General features: G+C 52.4%; 1 protein-coding gene across 10 annotated transcripts in view; it reads right to left on the bottom strand.

Moving 5' to 3' along the window:
* The window catches only part of SSBP3 (single stranded DNA binding protein 3), a 164,757-nt gene that overhangs the window by 79,308 nt on the left and 67,543 nt on the right, over positions 1-17,906 (bottom strand). The window contains exon 1 of one of the 10 annotated variants that reach the window (XM_058695796.1): positions 13,774-13,931. The exons of 8 other annotated variants lie outside the window; for them this stretch is intronic. The gene's annotated coding sequence lies outside the window, so the exon portion shown is untranslated. Of the gene's footprint in view, positions 1-13,773; positions 13,932-17,906 lie in introns of those variants that run through there. One more of the 10 variants, XM_058695813.1, reaches the window with a different exon arrangement.

Below are 17,906 nucleotides of genomic sequence, written 5' to 3'. Positions count from 1 at the left end.
CACCAGGGTTGGATTAATTTTTTTTTTTTCCTTTCTTAAATCCCCTTAACTGAGAAAGCAGCTTGAGCCAATTCTGCTTTTCTCACAGACACCAAAACACCAAGCTGTAGTTACACCAGTTCATCTTCACACCCCCAGCGCTTGGGGGAGGGGAGGATCAAGCTTTCCAAGCAGCTCTCTGCCGTCTCCCCTCCCTCCCCTCCCGGTGGGGAAGCTGGAAGCTCAGGCTTAAAGGAACAGGATGCTGGGAAAGGACCACATCCCCAGCCTCCTCCCCACCCCCTCCAGGGTCCCTTTCAGAGGAAGGAGGTGGCACTGCCTCCCAGGGGCCTCTCGGACCCCCAGCTCAAGTCAGGGATCTTCCCCTCCTCTGCTCTGCAGCTGCAAAGATCTTCTAGACTAGAACACTGCTTGCACCAGCCTGACCTCCACCACTTAGCATAGCCTTAAAACTTATTTAGAGAGTGACAGGAGGGAGAAGGCTGATGTGTGTCCCAGGATATACCAGGCACCTTCTTTCCGTGATCTCCCCTCAGCAACCTGACCAGGGGGTACTCCCGTTTTATAAATGAGCAAACTGAATCTTGGAGATGCTGCAAGTCTGTGGCCGAACCCTTCTTGTTCTGGGCTTTCTGCACCACACTGGCTGTTGAGGACCACGAGGGAACCAACCACTACTGAGCACTGAGTATGTGCCTGATGCTCCCACATATATTCTCTCTAATCCTTAAAACAACCTGGAGAAAAGGAACTATATTCTCACCCCCAGGATCCAGATGAGAAAAGTGAGGTTCAGAGGGGAGCTGACTTTCTTCTCACCTACGTGATGAGTTGGACTTGAGCCCAGGTCACAGAACTAAGGCCCCTGTCTCCCCTCCCGCCCCCACAGCAACCGTTCAACAGTCCAAAGTTCCTCCAGGAACCAGACTGTAAACCATCTGTGTGGCTACAGGTCTACGCGTAGCAGTGTGTAGGTACTCAGGACCTGTGCTTTTGCTGGCGACAAGGAAGACATAAACCGGGGTAACGGAAAGTCCTGAGGATTTACGTCTAATGGAGGAAATTTCCAAACACACAAGAAACCGTAGCAGCATGGAACAGGGGTTCTCCTGGGAGGACTGTGCTGCCTCACAGTTCAGCAGCTTCTTGCTGGACCTCATAACCCACTGAACCCACCTTTAGCCCAACAATTAGGAAGATCCTTAATATCCCCCACTCCCAGTGCAAACCCCTCTGTTACCTACTGCTTTACCACCCAGACCCTCTCTGAATCTGTTAATGATCAACCCTCCGGGCAGGCACCAGCCTTCCAAGGGACAATGACCACCCCCAGGAAAAATGGCCAAAAGCAGGTCCTGGATCAATTGATTAGGTTGTAAACAAGGGTTGTGAAGGAAAAAAAAAAAAAAAAAAAAAAAGGGCAGCCAAGACATGGTGTTTCCGGTACTTTTATTGTCCTTTGGTTGGCCCCTTCTCTTTCAAGGAGGCAGGTAGTACAGGAAAAGCCTAAGGAATGAGCCAACCACAAAGACTAGTGCTCAGGAGACTGGTTTCAAACCCACTGTCTGGACACACTTTTCACAATTTCTCAGGTTTTGACAGGAGAGAGGGGGGCTCTCTCAGCTCACAGACCCCCACCCCCCCCCCCCAAAATACAACAACCAGAGGCTGCCTGCTGCCCTTCCCACCGTCACAGACACTTGGGCACCTGCTTCACACCAGGCAAAGCAGAGGTGAATCAGATGTGGCCCTGGCCTCCAGAGACTTCCAGTCCAGTGGGAGAGACATTCACCACAATCACTAGTGACTTCCAGGGGGCGGCGGGGGGGGGGGGGGGGGGGGGGGGGGAATAGCAGCAAATAAAAATTATGTAGAAGGAAAGCCAATTTCTAAGATGAGAAATGCTGGCTCTGGGCTCTGGCCCCCATTCTCAAAAAAAGAAAAAGAAAAAAGGACCAAGGAGAGGAGAGGCCTGGCTTCAAAGCCACCGAAGACACCCAGTTACCGGGCAGGCAGGATCCTGAGCATCACCCAGGTGCTAAGAACCTGGGGCAGAGCCACAGAGACAGGCCTGAACTTCAAGGAAACTAGGCGAAATCACACAGAACTTCAATCCACAGAGCAGAGCTCTAGAGGCTGTCTCAGCCCAGCAACTAGTACGCACCTGGCAAAGGGAGACATGCAACCAAGGAATTTGCGGATGAATGAAGAATGGCAGGGCCTTGAGAAGGCAGAAAAGATGTGCTGGGAAAAGAACCCAGAGCCCAGTCATAAAGGGAAACTTGCCCTCCGAGCAAGCAAAGGAGGGTCGGGCACCCTGGGTGGAAGACGCTGTGTGTGCAAAGGCACAATGATGCAAGGGAACATGGCATATCCAGGGAACTCTGAGAAGCCCCTCTGCTCATGCTTGAGGGAAAAGGGGTGCCATGCGCAAAGGCGCTAAGCCCACAGGGCCTTGGGCCCAGCTGGGGAGCATGAGCTGCATCCTGAAGCCGAGGAGAGAGCAGGGATGTCCAGGCACCGGTGCAGGAGGGCCAACTCACATTTCAGAACAAGAACTCCGGCAGCAGTTTTGATTCACATCCCAGTGCCTCCAGTTTCCAGGTGAAGAAACTGAGGACTTAAGTAGGTTCCACACTTGCCTGAGGTCCAGTGGCTGCATGATGTCCATCCCTGGCTTCTAACCCACGGCCCCTTTCATCACACCCTGCTCCTGTCCTGAGAGCTCTCATTCCATTACCTAAATACTCCCCAGATGCGGCGCAGGCTCTTCTGAATGGATCTGCACAAACAATGGTGCAGCTCTGGGGCCTGGGAGGCCCTTCACCTGCCTGAGCCCCAGCTTCTTCCTCCTGTGAAAGATGGGGGAATGGATGCTAAACCCAGACAGCTGCTGTGCAAATCAAATGAAGATGTGTATAACTTTGGCGCACTGACCCGCGGCCCATAAGCCCTCCAAGGATGTCAGACTAGTTATTATTCACTCATTCAAACATACTGGAGTGTCTACAATGTGCCACTCTGCTTAGAAAAAGCAGAATGAAGGAGAAGGAGCTGAAGACCACCACAACAAAAATGGACAGAGTGTTTCCCACAGTGGACCGTGACTGGGTCTGAGGCCTTTGGCCTACAAAGGGAAGGGGTTGGGTAAGCAAGGAAGAGATTAAAGCCATGATGTTTTATGCAGTGTTCGGCTGCTTGGAGATAAAACCAGAAAGCCGGTCGGGAAAGGGTTGGGAAAATGGAATGCAAACTGCTCTACCCTCCAAAGCTCTGGGACTGAAAAATTAGGTCTACCTGACATCCGTGCCTGGAGATGGGACACAGCTTCGGCCCTGGTTCCAGCCTTCCCAAGGCACAGTTTATGAGATCACTGTTCAGGAAGGTTCTGGTCTGGTCACAAGTATCTGCTATCTCTCCTGTGGCTGGCTGGGGACAGGCAGGCCAGGCGCAAGAGAGTAATACACAGTCTCGGGCAGTAAGGGGGTCATGGACAGTGTTAATGTGGACTGAAGAACCGTATGGACTTGAGGTCTTAGGAGGTATGCTGCTGCACAACCAGTAAAGTTTTTTTTTTTTTTTAATTTTTTTTCAACGTTTTTTATTTATTTTTGGGACAGAGAGAGACATAGCATGAACGGGGGAGGGGCAGAGAGAGAGGGAGACACAGAATCGGAAACAGGCTCCAGGCTCCGAGCCATCAGCCCAGAGCCTGACGCGGGGCTCGAACTCACGGACCGCGAGATCGTGACCTGGCTGAAGTCGGACGCTTAACCGACTGCGCCACCCAGGCGCCCCACAACCAGTAAAGTTTTGTGGCTGGGGGAACTGGAAGGCTTCGGTGGGTTGAGGCATATGCACATGAACAGCCATGGCCAGTAGCCACCAGCAATGACAATGGCCAGCCTTCTTGGATCTGGGCCAGCAGGCCAGTCCCTCAAGGACCCACAACACAGTTCGTTCTTATCAATACCACCTACTAATGTATTTGGCACATAAATTCAAGATGGCACCTGCCAAATACCAAAAGATAATGGCTAGGCCCAATCAAGCGGGAACACACGGTTGTGTACAAAAGACATGCAGAAGGCAAGGCCCTTTTTCCTAGGATGGGCAAAGGAAAGAACAAGAAGGCTGTGGTCTCCAAGAAATAAGTCGGCTGTCTACCCTACCCAATCAATTAAGCCAGATTCAGAAAAAAACAGCAACCCACTTTGCCTCAAGTGTTAAGTCAACCAGCATTACCCGGTGGCTTTGAAAGACCAACACAGCATGTGTCATAGGCAAACACCCCATACAATCACTGGTTTCCTCCAAAATTACACCTGGCACCTTCCAGGGGGCTGGGAATAAAAACAGACAGATTCCCTGCCTTCTGGGATAATACTGATAAATAATGACTTACACTCCACAGGTCTGTTCACTGAACCCTAGCCTACGATTTTCAAGGAACTCAGGCGGAGACTCCAGGCTTCCAGGACAAGGAAAAGGCAAGGTATCTGAATTATTAGAACAAAATAACAGGGAGGGCAGAGAAGAGAGGTCCAGGGTCCTTAAACCTCCCCCACCCCATCCCAGCACGGGGAACCAATGGTCAGCCCTGGAGCAAGTCAATTAAGCTCCCAGAGGATCTAAAATTACTCTTTAGTTGACAAAGGAAAAAAAAAAAAAATAGGCCCCCAAAACTCTGCCTCTAGGGCTTAATTAGCTCTGTAAAAGGTCAAGAGATGCACAGATAACAGGTACTTTTGCCAAAAAAGGAGAAAAGTAAACTACTGCTGGAAACAGACAAGATCCATGTCCCCAGCCTCCAGGACCCCTCCAGCAGGTGGGGCTGGGAGCCAGGCCCTGGAAACCAGTTCCTCCAGCAGGGCAGGATGCCAAGGCATCCTGTTGGAATGAGGTTCCCCATCTTCCCTGGATAAGGTGGTGCTCCAGCCTCCTGTCCCAGCCTGCTTGCCAGACCCTGTCCCAACAGGCAGGAGAGGACTGATCCTGGCCTCACCTGCTGTACTATCTGCCTTCAGGCAAGCTGAGGGCAGGGAGAAGGCCTGCAGAGGCGGTGGGTGGTTGGGGGAGAGGCTCCATCTTGGATTCCAGAAGCCTGGATTCCAGTGACAGCTGAGCCTTGAAGTGAATTCATCCAGTTCTAGAGGTGAAATGTACTGACCCTGCAAGGCCTACAGAAACCGTCTAACCCTAGTTCTACCCATAAGAAGGCTGCAAAGACTGAGGGGAGGGAACTGGCAAAAACGAGTCACCCCCCTTCAGGCTAGCATGGGCCCATCTCAGCAGGATAAACACGTGGGGTGCGGCAGGTATGCCCCTGTGATCCCCCATAAGACTTACTATCGCTTATTGACAGGTATCATGCTAAGCGTTTTACAAGAACCATCTCATTTAATCCTCAAGCATGCTTGCCGAATGTGCTCTCCCCCGAATGAGGAGCTGGGATAAGGGGGGAGGTGGGATACCGGAACTTGTTTCTTGGAGATCACAGCTGTCCCTTCTTGTTCTTCCTTTCACTCATCCTAGGTCCCACTCTTCCAAGTCACAGCTTTTCTTTTCAAATACCCCTGAATTCCTGTGGTTAGTGACCAAGAAAGCTGGCATGCACACTCAGGTCTACGGCTCCAAAGCCCCAGCCAGCTCACGGACCCCAGACATGGGGACAGACTCTCAACAGCCTTCAAGCCGTGGACAAAGCCCCGTCTGACCAAAACCTGTCTTCGGCAATCAGGGAAGGATGAGGGAAGGGGTCTGCCCCTTCCAGACAGTCCCCTGGCAGGGCCCCATTCCCTTGCCAGCCTCTGTGCCACCACAGGGGCCGCTGCGGTTTCTGGCAACCCCCACTGATGACAGCCCTAGTCCCTGCCCTAGGAACAGTGCTCACTCCGGGATCTTGCGGGTCAGACGGGAGAAAGAGCAGGAGCCCCAACCCTCAAGGCCAGTGTCCGTCCCCAGGATACTCCCTAAAAACCCTGCCAGGCTGCAGCTTCACTCGCCCACCTGGCATTCCATCCCCGAGGCAATCGAGGCAGGCCCGCTGGGGAGCGAGCCGAGGAGAAAACGGGCCTGATTTATAGAATTTACCAAATAGGCCCGTTTTTCACCAAGTCCTGGTGCTTTGGGGAAAACTCCAGGTTTTTAGGAGAGGTAGATTAATGGCAAGGAGTTAATGGGGCAGTGATATATCCTGCCTGAAATTTTTTGAAAAGTTCTGTGTTGAGGCGTCCAAGTCCAGTGGACCTGCCGTGATTTAGTATGGCAGCCCCCGAGAACAGGCAGGCCCACTACATCTGTAAATCTGCTAAACGAGGTCGTTTCTGGAGGGCGGTTTACAAGATATATGGCCTGACGTGTTGCCAAACTTCCCAGCTAGCTGAGCCCCAAATGTGAAGACAACGGGAGAGCCAGGGCACAGAGTCGGCCCCCCTCTTCTAGGAGGTGGGGAAAAAAGGGAGCAGCCGATGCTGGGGAACTAAGGAAAGCTGAACTTAACTTCTCTGGCTTCCTGCTCAGGGCAGGGAGAGTTGGGGGTTCGAGAACAAAAGGACTACAGAGAGTAGAGGCGAGAGGGAACTCAGACATCACCTGCTGTGGCACCGTCTTATCAATGGGAAGACAGGGCCTCAGATACTGGCATACAAGGCAGCCCAGTGTCTTGAACCAGGATGTGACTCTAAGTGGGCAATCATCCCTGCCCACCCCTCCAAACCCCAGCCAGATCCCCACAGCCCAGGCTGCGTTTCTCAAAATGCCTCTGGTCTCACAGGGAGAAGACAGGATGGCATCATGCTTCTCTGGCTCATTTGGGAGCTACAGACATTGCCTGAATGAAGGCAGACAGAGTCACTGACAGTGGAACCCTCCTCCTCTCCAACAATCCCTTGGGGCCATGCCAAATCTCTCCGTAGGACACACCCGATCACAATCGTGATCATCGTCCCGAGGCGAGATGCTCCCTCACTCTGTAGCTCCCACTGATGTGAAAGTCCGTATCAGATCAATTACAACACCATCATTCCCCATTACCTTTGCTGGAGGATTCGATTACTGGATTAATTTATAATCTGACTTCCTGGTTGTTTTTTTGCCTATTGCTCTCTTTATACCAAAATCACATGTAATAGAACTTAATCAAACGGTCCAAAAAGGTGTTTGAATGTCTCTACCGCTGATGTCAATTCATTACAGGCATTACTGCTTCTCCTCTGATTTTCTCCACACTCCTCACCTTACTCTGAAATCCCTAGAACCAAACCCTTATCTGTGGACTTAACACAGTGGCAAAGATAATCCAAGGGAAAGTCCTGCTTGACATCAGGGCTGTGCTTTCCAGTGGATTTCCAGGGCCTACCCCAGCCATCCGAGACACCTCCACGCGATGGCTCAGCGGGCACTGACTGGGAACTGGGCACAGAGGGCTAGGGGCCGACACTGGGTCCCTTTCTGGGAGAGGGTGCTGCTGTGGCTGCAGCAGTGGGCTCAAACTCTCCAATCTCCCTCCTGGAGCTCACGGTAATCTGATGATCGCAGTGGATAATTAGAGTCTCTTATCAAAACAATTAGCGGATGAATGAACAGCCAGTTCTGTCTCCAACACAACTGCACAAGAGCAGCAAGGCGGGGGAGGCAGAGGCAGGGGAAATGACGAATTGCAGCCACCCGCCATCCTGCCCGCGCCTGGGGACAGGCGGTCCAATTCTAAAGCAGCCACACGCTGCCCCAGCCTCACCTCCATCTCCTCCGCACGCCCATCCCACCAGCATCTGCCCAGAGGGCCCTCCCCAAGTGCCTTCCCTTTTCCAGCAGGGCCAGGCTCCTAACCCTCCTACTCAGGGAAGTATCAGACTCGCCCTCCTCCACCCTCTTCCCTGCAAAGTTTCGTGCACACTCTTTATTTACTCAGGCTGGGACACCCCAGGGCAGCACGCAGAGCTCTTTCTGTATGTGGCTCCTGGCACCCAGTAGGGGCTCCAGAAATATCCGTGGAGCGAGCGAGCGAGCGAGCGAGCAAGCCGGCCTGCTTCTCTTCCTCACAACCAACTACAAACTGTTTCATGGGAATACCCAGGCTGTTCCACCCAGTGCCCCCATCTGCAATTTCATTAGCTAATGTTTAAAATTCAAAGCTCCTCCATCATTCCCGTGTCTCCCCATCTGTAAACAGGCCTGTGGGTCCAATACCATTTGTTTCCACTGGCGAAAATACACAAGGATTAGCCAGAAAGCCCTCTGGAAACATAATCCGAAGTAGCCTGGATCGTAGGGTGGGGAACAACTTGCCAGAAGAGGTGGTCCTCCTGTGTTTGGTTTTTGGACCTCGGAAATGGGGCCAAGGAGAAGGTGGGGGACAAGAAGATGTCTATGGGGCTCTCACCAAGAGGTGACCTGGGGGAAGAGCCCCTGGTTTGTAAACACGACTCAGACACGTGGAGGTGAGGGCACACCATCTTGGGCCCGGCCTCTCTAGGGTCTTATCACAGCATCACCCCAACAGCGATACATTCTGGGGTGTGCTGGTACGGTGGGGTGCCCCCGCCCTGTTCCTAGTGTTCAGCAGAAAAGACAGGGAAAAGGAAAGAAAGAGAAGAGGAAAAGGCCGGGCCCAAAGCAGAGTTCTCCAACTGCTTTTGTTTTCCACTGCGTTCCTTTCAAGGTCTGGGTTCTGCTAAGCCTCCGAAAGCCACGGCATCATCTGTCCGATGATGTCCGCTTCCCCCTTTGCAATCTGCCGCCCTGCCGGCTCCTGACAGCCATCAATCATTCTGTAATGTGCTGACCCCAAGGCTCAGGGGACGGAATTTTCAAGTCAAATGTAGCCGTTAACATAAATAAAGCATTGCCCTGGATTTCTTTCTTTCTTTCTCTCCCTCTCTCTCTCTCTCTCTCTCTCTCTTTTATGATTCTGCAGCTGCTGCTGGGGACTCGGTAGGCAACAAAAGTGAGGGCAGACAGGCAGAGTGGAATGGCAATTCTACTTTTCTGAGTCATAACAATTATGACGTTGTGATAAGAAACATTTTCTATGAATTTTTAAGCACCAGTTATCCTGTTTTGCAATTGTCCCTGGGGAAGGAAGGACAGATTCAATGGGACTGAGGGCTACAAGCCAACTGTCCTGAGCGAGGCAGACCCCGGGGTCCCTCCCGCAGCCCACCCCGGCGCGCCCCTCTAGCTGGGGCTCACTCTACATCTTAAAGAAAGCAGTGTCCTTTAAGCACATTTACATGCAAACGGCTTCCATGTACCAAATATAGTTCTGTAAGCCAGCGTTTATTTTTAAACATGAAGAAGAGTCTCCCATAATAAAGCTCATGATAAATGTTATGATCCTCAAAATGGTTTGTAGGGGAAGAGGAAGAGCGACTCGGGGACTGGGCGGGAGAACGGAAGCTCTTCCCCTGGAGCCTCCCCTTCTGCTGTCCGGTCATCCGGACTTCTGTCCAGGCGGTCAGCCCTGCCCTCCCCTCCTCTCTCCTGTGCTCTGTGAGCAACACACTGGGGCCCAGCAAGGGGGTGATCGGCACACGCGAGGTCCACGATGCCAAAGGGACAGTCCTCGGGGATGTAACCCACCGAGACAGAAGAGGGCAGGGGCCCACCAAGAACCAGGTGTTTGCCAGAGCTCTGTTCACATGCTACGACCAGCACTGCTGAGTCGCGGGCCAGGCCCACCTGAGACCATTGAGCAAGGTGACTAAAAGCTTCTGGCTCAGCTGCTGATCTTCTGTATGGCCCTGGCCAAGTCACAGCACCTCATCTCTATACATGGCGAAGGCTGGTGTAGACAGCATCCTCCAGGTTCATTCCAGGCCTAACTGAGCATGACTACCTGTCAAACCAGAAGCCCCCCCCCCCCCATCCCCCGCAGCTCTCCCTCAGGCAGAAGGCAGCTTTGCCCCCTGGGGTTTCTAAGTTCCTCAACCAGTGTAACAATCAATGTCTTAACATCCTCACTCGCCATCTTGAAAACCCCTTGGGTTCCTCCAGCTCCTTCTGAGAGGGAGAAAATCAACCGCTGGATTGCCGGGGTATCTTTATAAAAAGCCACACACAATGACAAAAGGATATAAACCCCACAGACTGATCTGATGGCATCTCCCTCACCTATAGTTCAATCCCCCTCCAGAATCTTCACTGAGCTTCGAAGGTGCCATTACCCAACCTTGGAATTGCGATGCCCCGTACCACCACAAGAATGGGGGGCTCCCCTGACCCCACCAGGCCTAACTTCCTCCAAGTTCTACTGGAACAGGGAGCCAGTGTTTGCCTGTCTTGGAAGCCCAGGGTTGGAACGTACATTTTCCCTCCCTAGATCCTCTGGCTGGTGGGTTTTCACGGGAAGTGAGAAGGGTCCCCATATGGAAGCAGCTAGAAGCCAGTGCCTGTTTCACAAGTCCAACAGTAAAGTTCCAAAAAATATTCTGGAAACTCTCTGTACAGCTTTAGCAGACTCAAAACTGGGGAAACAAATGCATCTCCCGGACTTCCGGAAGAAAGGGACTTCGAGAGCCTAGTCCCCAGGCCCCACCAAAACTCTGCTCCTGGAAGAGAGATGGACACACCATCGAAGCCAGGAGGGTGGTGGGGAGTCTGAATGTGCCTGTGACCCCGAGAATGAATGATTCGGTTCAAGGCAGACACATTAAAAAGGCTGCATATTTATCTTTCTGACATTTTAAAATATGCTATAGAAAGCAGAATCTTAAATCAAGGTGCATTTTTAAAGACGTGTTGTACCAGGGACAAAACCGCTTCCTTTCTCCCTTCAAGGAGCATGCCTGCTGTGGAGCAAGGATTACTGCATGTGACAGAGGCTGGGCCTCCTGCACAATCGATATTGAGTTATGTTTCGGAGGCAGCCAGACAGCCGGCCAGGCTGGAGCTCACAACCACACTCGGTCCATTGTCAGAGCCCCTGCCTCCGACCCGGGCCCCGAGGCTTAGCCCAGGCCCCATGCAGGGGAGGCGAACTCACCTCCAGCAGGCCACAGGCACTGCGAGGGCTCACCAGAAACATTTTTCCAGACTCAGTTCAGGGATCCAGCTCCCCGTCAATTGTTCCAAGGCACAGTCCCAAGCAGGGAGCCCCTCATCCCCACCGCCCCGCCCCTGCTTCTTAGGAATCTGGATGCCATGGCAGCAATGTGCTACACCAAACAGCTGCCCCAGCTTCACCTCCCTCAGGACCAGGGAAGGCGATGGCCTTGGTGGCTGTCCTCCTCACCCCACCGTTCACATGAGGCTGTAGGGCTGGGCAGGCAAGGGAGAGGACGCCTGCATTACTTTTTGGGTGGATTTTGGTCAAATGTCGCATAAGCTAGGGGAGAGCCTTCAACGTACACTAAGGAACTTCCCAAACGACCGGGTTTACACCCGCTGCCAGCACACTGATGCATACACAGCATGGCCTGGTTATAAAAGTATCCCAGTTCAGGTATCATATGGTCCCTAATGCACACATACCAGAACTCTGAACCAAAGGAGAAAAGAGACCTGCATCAATCCCTCGCTGCAGGCAGCCCCCAAAGTAAAGAGGGCAGACGTGACGACCTACAGGAAACTGCTCTCAAGGGTTGTCATTGGTGGGCTCTCCATCACACCTGAGCCAGAGGGAGACCTCGGCCAAACTCCACTGTCAACGGAAAAGAACAACAATCAATAAACCGTGGCCACCACAGAGGGAGGGCTGCCCCAAGCAAGGGTGCCAGGCGAGTGAGGATTGGTGGTGACCACGAGGGAGAGTTTACCAACCCCACCTTACCTTACAGCCCCACCTTCCCCTGCAGTTCAAAGGGGAGTTAATAATGCACCACCCCCCCCCCCCGCCGCGCGGGGGTCATCCAGCACAGCTCTCCACGTGCCTCCTCCGAGACCACCCATCTGTCCCTGTGTCATTCACCCTGGTGGTTACCCAATTCTTCCCAGAATTGAGTCTAAGATGTTACCAGCCATCAGCCTACCAGCAGTCTCTTGAGGTGAAGAGGGAGAGCAAGACTGACCCCCTTCCTTTTTCCCAAGGAACATCCTCTCCACCATTACAGGTCATCTCACCTCTCCCTGGTCATCGTCCACTAGAGTGAACAGAGGTACTCAATGCCCTCTGCCCGTCACGCCCATGGTGAGGATACAAGTTCTATCTGCTGACACAGATCAGATGTCAACACAACCGAAGGCCCCCAACCTTGTGCCATCAAAGCATTCCTCCCCCCAAGCCTAAATGTGAAGGACACAACCAGCTCAGAAATCCCCCAGGACAGGCTCCCATCCATAGCAATACGAGAGGGCAAAGGCACACCATTAACAGAGGGCCAACGCACCTCACCTTGAACTGTGCCGCCTCTCCAGAGCACCCAACTCTGTGTGGGGAATCGCCATACTAGCAGTGGGGATGGGGTCCTGGGATGCCTGCTAAGGCAGAGCTTGGGAACAATGAAGAATCAGCTAATTACAGTCACTGAAGGCACTGTTAAATGGTTTATTAAACTTTGCAAAGAGGGGCGCCTGGGTGGCGCAGTCGGTTAAGCATCCGACTTCAGCCAGGTCACGATCTTGCGGTCTGTGAGTTCGAGCCCCGCGTCGGGCTCTGGGCTGATGGCTCGGAGCCTGGAGCCTGTTTCCGATTCTGTGTCTCCCTCTCTCTCTGCCCCTCCCCCGTTCATGCTCTGTCTCTCTCTGTCCCAAAAATAAATAAAAAACGTTGAAAAAAAAAAATTTAAAAAAAAAAAAAAAATAAAATAAACTTTGCAAAGAAAAATACATCAACATCCATCAGTGCAAATGCCTTTCTATACATCAAGCCTTTGAATATTTCCTCATTATAAGTAGAAATAAATCTTTATACGTGTGTTCGCACCTCAGCGTACATCCCAATACGATGACCTCCGTACGTAAAGTCGCCTATATAGAAAGAAGCACAGGTATGTGCCTGGCTGGACAGACAAAGGCATATTATCTGGGTGAAGGCACATTATACCATGGAAGTGTGTCCATGCATGTACACAATACTTAGACCAGATGCTGAATCATTTCCAGATGCTACCGCCTAGGACAGCCTTTGTTAAGGAAGAGGGGAAAAAAAGCTTGCCCTTCACATCCAGATACTTGGATTTGGGTTACACGAAACAGGATTAGTTCAGAAAACAGTGCAATTTCACAGCCAAGGCAAAAGCCGAAAAACGAAAATTGTGTAAACAGCTGACAGGACTATAGGACTGAGCAGTCACAAGAGGCCAGGGGCTCCTGGTTTAACTCTAACTCCCCTCCCTCCATCTCACACATGTGGTCTCACATGGAGTAGAGGGTCCCTCGGGCCTAATAAGAGGGCTGGCATTCCTCCCACGACAAAATCCGGTGGCATCCAATGCAGGGGAGAGGTCACAAGATCTGGCTCCTACCTGTGCCTGGCTGTCATGTCTGCCCCAAGGCCATGCCAATCAGCTGGCCAACCCTCCACCAGGAACCTCTCTACCCTGGGCAGCCGCCACCAAGGACAAGCAGTGTCACCCACAGCATGGGTGCAAAGAAAGAGGAAGAACTGGCAGAGAAGGGGCCAAGGATGGTGGGGTCCCTTGCCCCAAGTGCCCACCAGCACCCAACCAGGGCACCAGACCTCTGATAAAGCCAGAACTCTAAACACATGCATGCCCTATACCCCCCAACACAGGCCTTTCCCACCAGCCCACGCCACCTTGCCCTTCCCAAGAGCCTCCAACCACAGGTCCACGTGGGTCTCACTCACTCTCTTGAAAATCATTTTTCACAGACCTGCAGGGCTGGAAGGTCCAAATCATCTTATCTCCCAGATGAGAAACCAGGGCTCAGAAAGGTTAAGCAACTTGCCCAAGGTCACACATCTCACAAGTGGAAGAAGAGCTGTGACTGGATCCCAAAGCTGCCTAGCTAAGCCCGCGCTCCTTCCACTCAGCTAAGTTCTTGTAAACCAGCTGCTGCTACCAGTCCTGGGAGGCAAAGGAAGTGACAACGGGGATAATCAGACACTGGCGGCCAAGGAAGGCGACAGCGGCAGTATGGGAAGGGAAGCCTGGGTGGGAGCCACAACCACTGCATCAGTCAGCCCTGCAGGGGAAGCAGCAGCAGAACTGAGATGTGAGGAAACCCAAAGTGGAGGAGGGGGCTGCAGAAGGGAGAGGACCGAGAATTTGGAGCCAGGAGACCTGGGTTCTAGTCCCGGCTCTGCCACTGACAACCAGCCGTGCCTCGGCCAGGTCAAGGTGCAGCTGTGGGCCCTGTTTCCTCATTCGTAAGATGAAAGGGCTGGACAAGATGATCTCGAAGGCCCCTTCACCCCCATTTCCAGTTTCCAGGGCCTGACTGTGCCTTCTGCCGTACGTGCTGGTTACAGGGCCTCCAATAAGTCACTTCGCCTCTCCGTGCCTGAGACAAGGAGGTGATGGGCTCCCGGGGTTCCTTGGTAAGAACTCTGAGGAAGCCAGGTAAGCCCTGGCATCAGGAGGGACCAGAGCCTGCTGACCGGCTCCCCTGCCCTATAGCCAAAGCTACAGCAGGACAGGGGGCCCAAGTGGGAGTCAGATGTATCAGAGAGTCAGGCTGAATGCCCACAGGGAACCAGAGGGGACAAATAAAATGTGTCACTGCTGGCACTCGGGTCAGGAGGCGAGCAAACACACGCACACGCCTCCTCCCACGCAGCATTGTTCCCAGTGCCTCCGTCAGCAGTTCTGCCCAGCTTGACAGCCCGGGCTTCCTAATAGGGCAGGCTGGACCCGGCGGACACCCGGTCACTTCCCCTCTAGTGGTCCACTGGGACATGCCACTGCCTGGGGGTGGGGGATGTGCCAGGAAAGCTGGGCTTGTCCTCAACAAAGGACTGGGAGCCAGCCAGCTACACGGAGGGGCCCCGGGGAACTCTCGTGGCCCGCACAGGTGGTCCCCTCAGCCCTCCCGCCTCTTTGGGCATCCCTGATGGGTGGGCAGTCACCCGGCAGTGGGGAGCTCACTACCTCCCTCGAGGGGCCTATTCCGTGACCACCTGGTGTCCAGATTCAGGAGAGCAGAAGCCTCGCCTATTTATACATCCACCCGCAGGCTGTGGTTCTGCCCTGGATCCAAACACAAGGGCGTCCTGCAGACAGGCTGCCTCAAAGAACAAAGAGCACAGCCGGCTCCTTCCCCACCCACCGCCCCCACGCTGGCCAGTCTGGTTCTCTCCAAGGCTGCGAGGCCTAGACAGCAACACCTCCAAGCCAGATCATCGGGGTTTGAATTCTGTATTTGCCACTCACAAGCTACGTCATTTTGGGCAACTTACTTAACCTCTCTGTGCCTCAGTTTCCTGATCTATAAAACAGAGCAGTAATGGAGTTGATACGTATAAATTCTTTAGCGCGGTGCCTGGCCCACAGTGGGGATCGAACAAAAGTCAGGCATCATTAAAACTGCCTTCAAGCTAACCGCTAGTATTTCCTTTGGTATTTCTTTCTCATATGTATATAACATATATATATAATATATATATATATATATATTATATATATATATAAACATATATATAAACATATATATAATATATATGTAATATATAACATACATAATATATAAAACATATAACATATATAATATATATAACATATATATTTTTTATTACCCTTTACTTTTGGGGGGGGTGGGGAGAGAACAAGTGGGTGCGGGGCAGAGAGGGAGAGAGACAGAGGATCCAAAGCGGGCTCTGTGCTGTCAGCACAGATGCGAGGCTTGAACTCACGAATCGTGAGATCATGACCTGAGCCGAAGTCTGACACACAACTGACTAAGCCACCGAGGCGCCCCTCCTTCGGCATTTCTTCATTCAGAATCTCTGCCATCTGCTGACCCTCTAGTTCGCTCCAGGTAGCACAGGCTCTGGGTTCCACCTCCTTGCAGTGTGACGCTGGGCAAGTAACTTAATCTCCCAAGCCTGGGTTTCCTCTTCCAAAAACAGGGGATCCTCTGCCCTACCTCAAAGGATGACTTTAAGGGTGCAATGATAATGCATGTGAAGCACTAGCTACTATTACAAATCATTAACAACAACAACATCATCCTCCTTTTGGACGCGATCCTTGTTCAGCGAGCCTGCGTTACTCTCTTTCATCGACGGCCAACCGCTGGCCCGCAGAACCAACTGTCAGGTACAGCCGAGGGTCACTTTCTCGCTCGCTTGTTCACACGAAGCTTCCCTGTCCTGTGCCTGTGAAGTTGATTTTTTTTTTTTTTGAACCCACATACAGGACTTTACATTTATGCCTATTAAATTTCATCCTGTTGTTTTCAACCTGGAATGGGAGCGGGGAGGATTCGCTAATCAGCTCTGACTCAACCAGCACAGGGGCGCTGTCCCCAGAAGAACTGCAATCCCCGAGAAGGTACAAGGTCCAGAGAAGCCGGACTCTCGGAACTGAGAAGGTGACAGCCGCAGCTGTGAGGGGCCCTGGCCAGCTCTGCCTTCTGTTTGCCCAACAGCAGAACACAGGAGACAGCTCTTATTACCAGAGTCCTATCAGGAAGGAGGGGGAGTACCACGCTTTCACACAGCCCCTTCTCAAGGCCTCCACCGCATTCCTCCCCAGAAATGTGTTTCATTTCTTCAACATAAACACAAATCAGATTTATTACATTCCGCTGATATTTCCAGGATGGGGATTGAGAAAGCTGCATTTCCTGGGGACAAAAGGCATTTGTGCATAAGTGTGCAAAGAAAAGGAGAGAAAAGCGAAAACTACCTCTCAGTCTCTGGGTCCAGAGACTGCGGGCCATTGTCAAAAGCCTTTAGGGCAAGAGAAACTTTATGCAATCTGTCCTGCAGTGGCTGCAGGGCACCGAGGCAGATTTAAGGATAGGGTTTAAGATCAGGTGTCCGGCCACAGTCTGCAGAGTCTCACGCCATTTAAAGTCTATCTCCCCTGAGGTCAGACATAGCAATTCCACAAACCCTTTCTGGTACCCTGAATGGCCCAACGAGGAGGGAAACTCATCTTGGCCTGTCCTCAGGAGACAAGAATACATGCACAATCCTGTAGGACAAGCACTCTGTACCCTGCAAAGTGGTAGGGAAGCAGCTGGGGGCTGGGTTCTCACTCAGCCCTCCAGTTCTTCGTACTTCTCCCAAGCTGGATGAAGCAGCACCCGCAGAGGGATTCCTGGGGAATGCAGGCAGGAAAAGGAAGCAGTTGGGGGAAGGGCAGGACAAATGAGTCTCAGAGAAGGGAGGACTGGGAGTAAGAGCCAATGTGACATCATGGGACAAGTACGAGCACTAGAGCCGGACAGACTACTCAAATTCCAGCTCCACTGCTTCCTGTGTGGCTTTGTGCAGATTGCTTAACCTTTCTGAGCTTCAGCTACCACAACTGCAGAAGGGAGGGAATGCAGGGGACCATCCCTAAGGTTCTTCTAGCAATGATACCCAGGTTCTAGCCAGGAACGTCTGTGTCTTTGGTGAGCACTATTTAAACCTTTCCCCAGACATTCAGAGGAACTGCAATACAGTAAGCCATCGAGTTCCCTTTTACCTACTGGGTCTTCGCAGCAGGCAGGCAAATACAAGTCTAGATTAAACAGATATTGCCTGACATGGCCCCCTGTCTTCGGGGACCCACCCAAACCTGCCCTAAAGCCCTCAGAGGCCCCAGCTCCTCACTTCCCCTCCTGCTCTGGGGGCACTAACAAGAAGGAACTGGATTCAACTCCTGCCCAAGCTCAGTGGGCACCCCAGCTGCCAGGCACCTGGAGGAAAAAAGCCAGCACCAGCCAGAGCCTCCCAAGCCCAGAGAGCCCATGGGCACCTGGCAGATGTCCCTGCCTCTGCAGACTGGCCTGGTTCAGCAGCTTCTCAAAGTCAACAAAGGAAGGTTTTCAAATCCGAAAAGGCTTCTCAAGCC

The sequence above is a fragment of the Neofelis nebulosa genome, chromosome 2, assembly GCF_028018385.1.
Source record: "Neofelis nebulosa isolate mNeoNeb1 chromosome 2, mNeoNeb1.pri, whole genome shotgun sequence".
NCBI lineage: Eukaryota > Metazoa > Chordata > Mammalia > Carnivora > Felidae > Neofelis > Neofelis nebulosa.
Note: the sequence above shows the minus strand (reverse complement) of the source record. Positions and strands in the feature narration are given on the sequence as shown.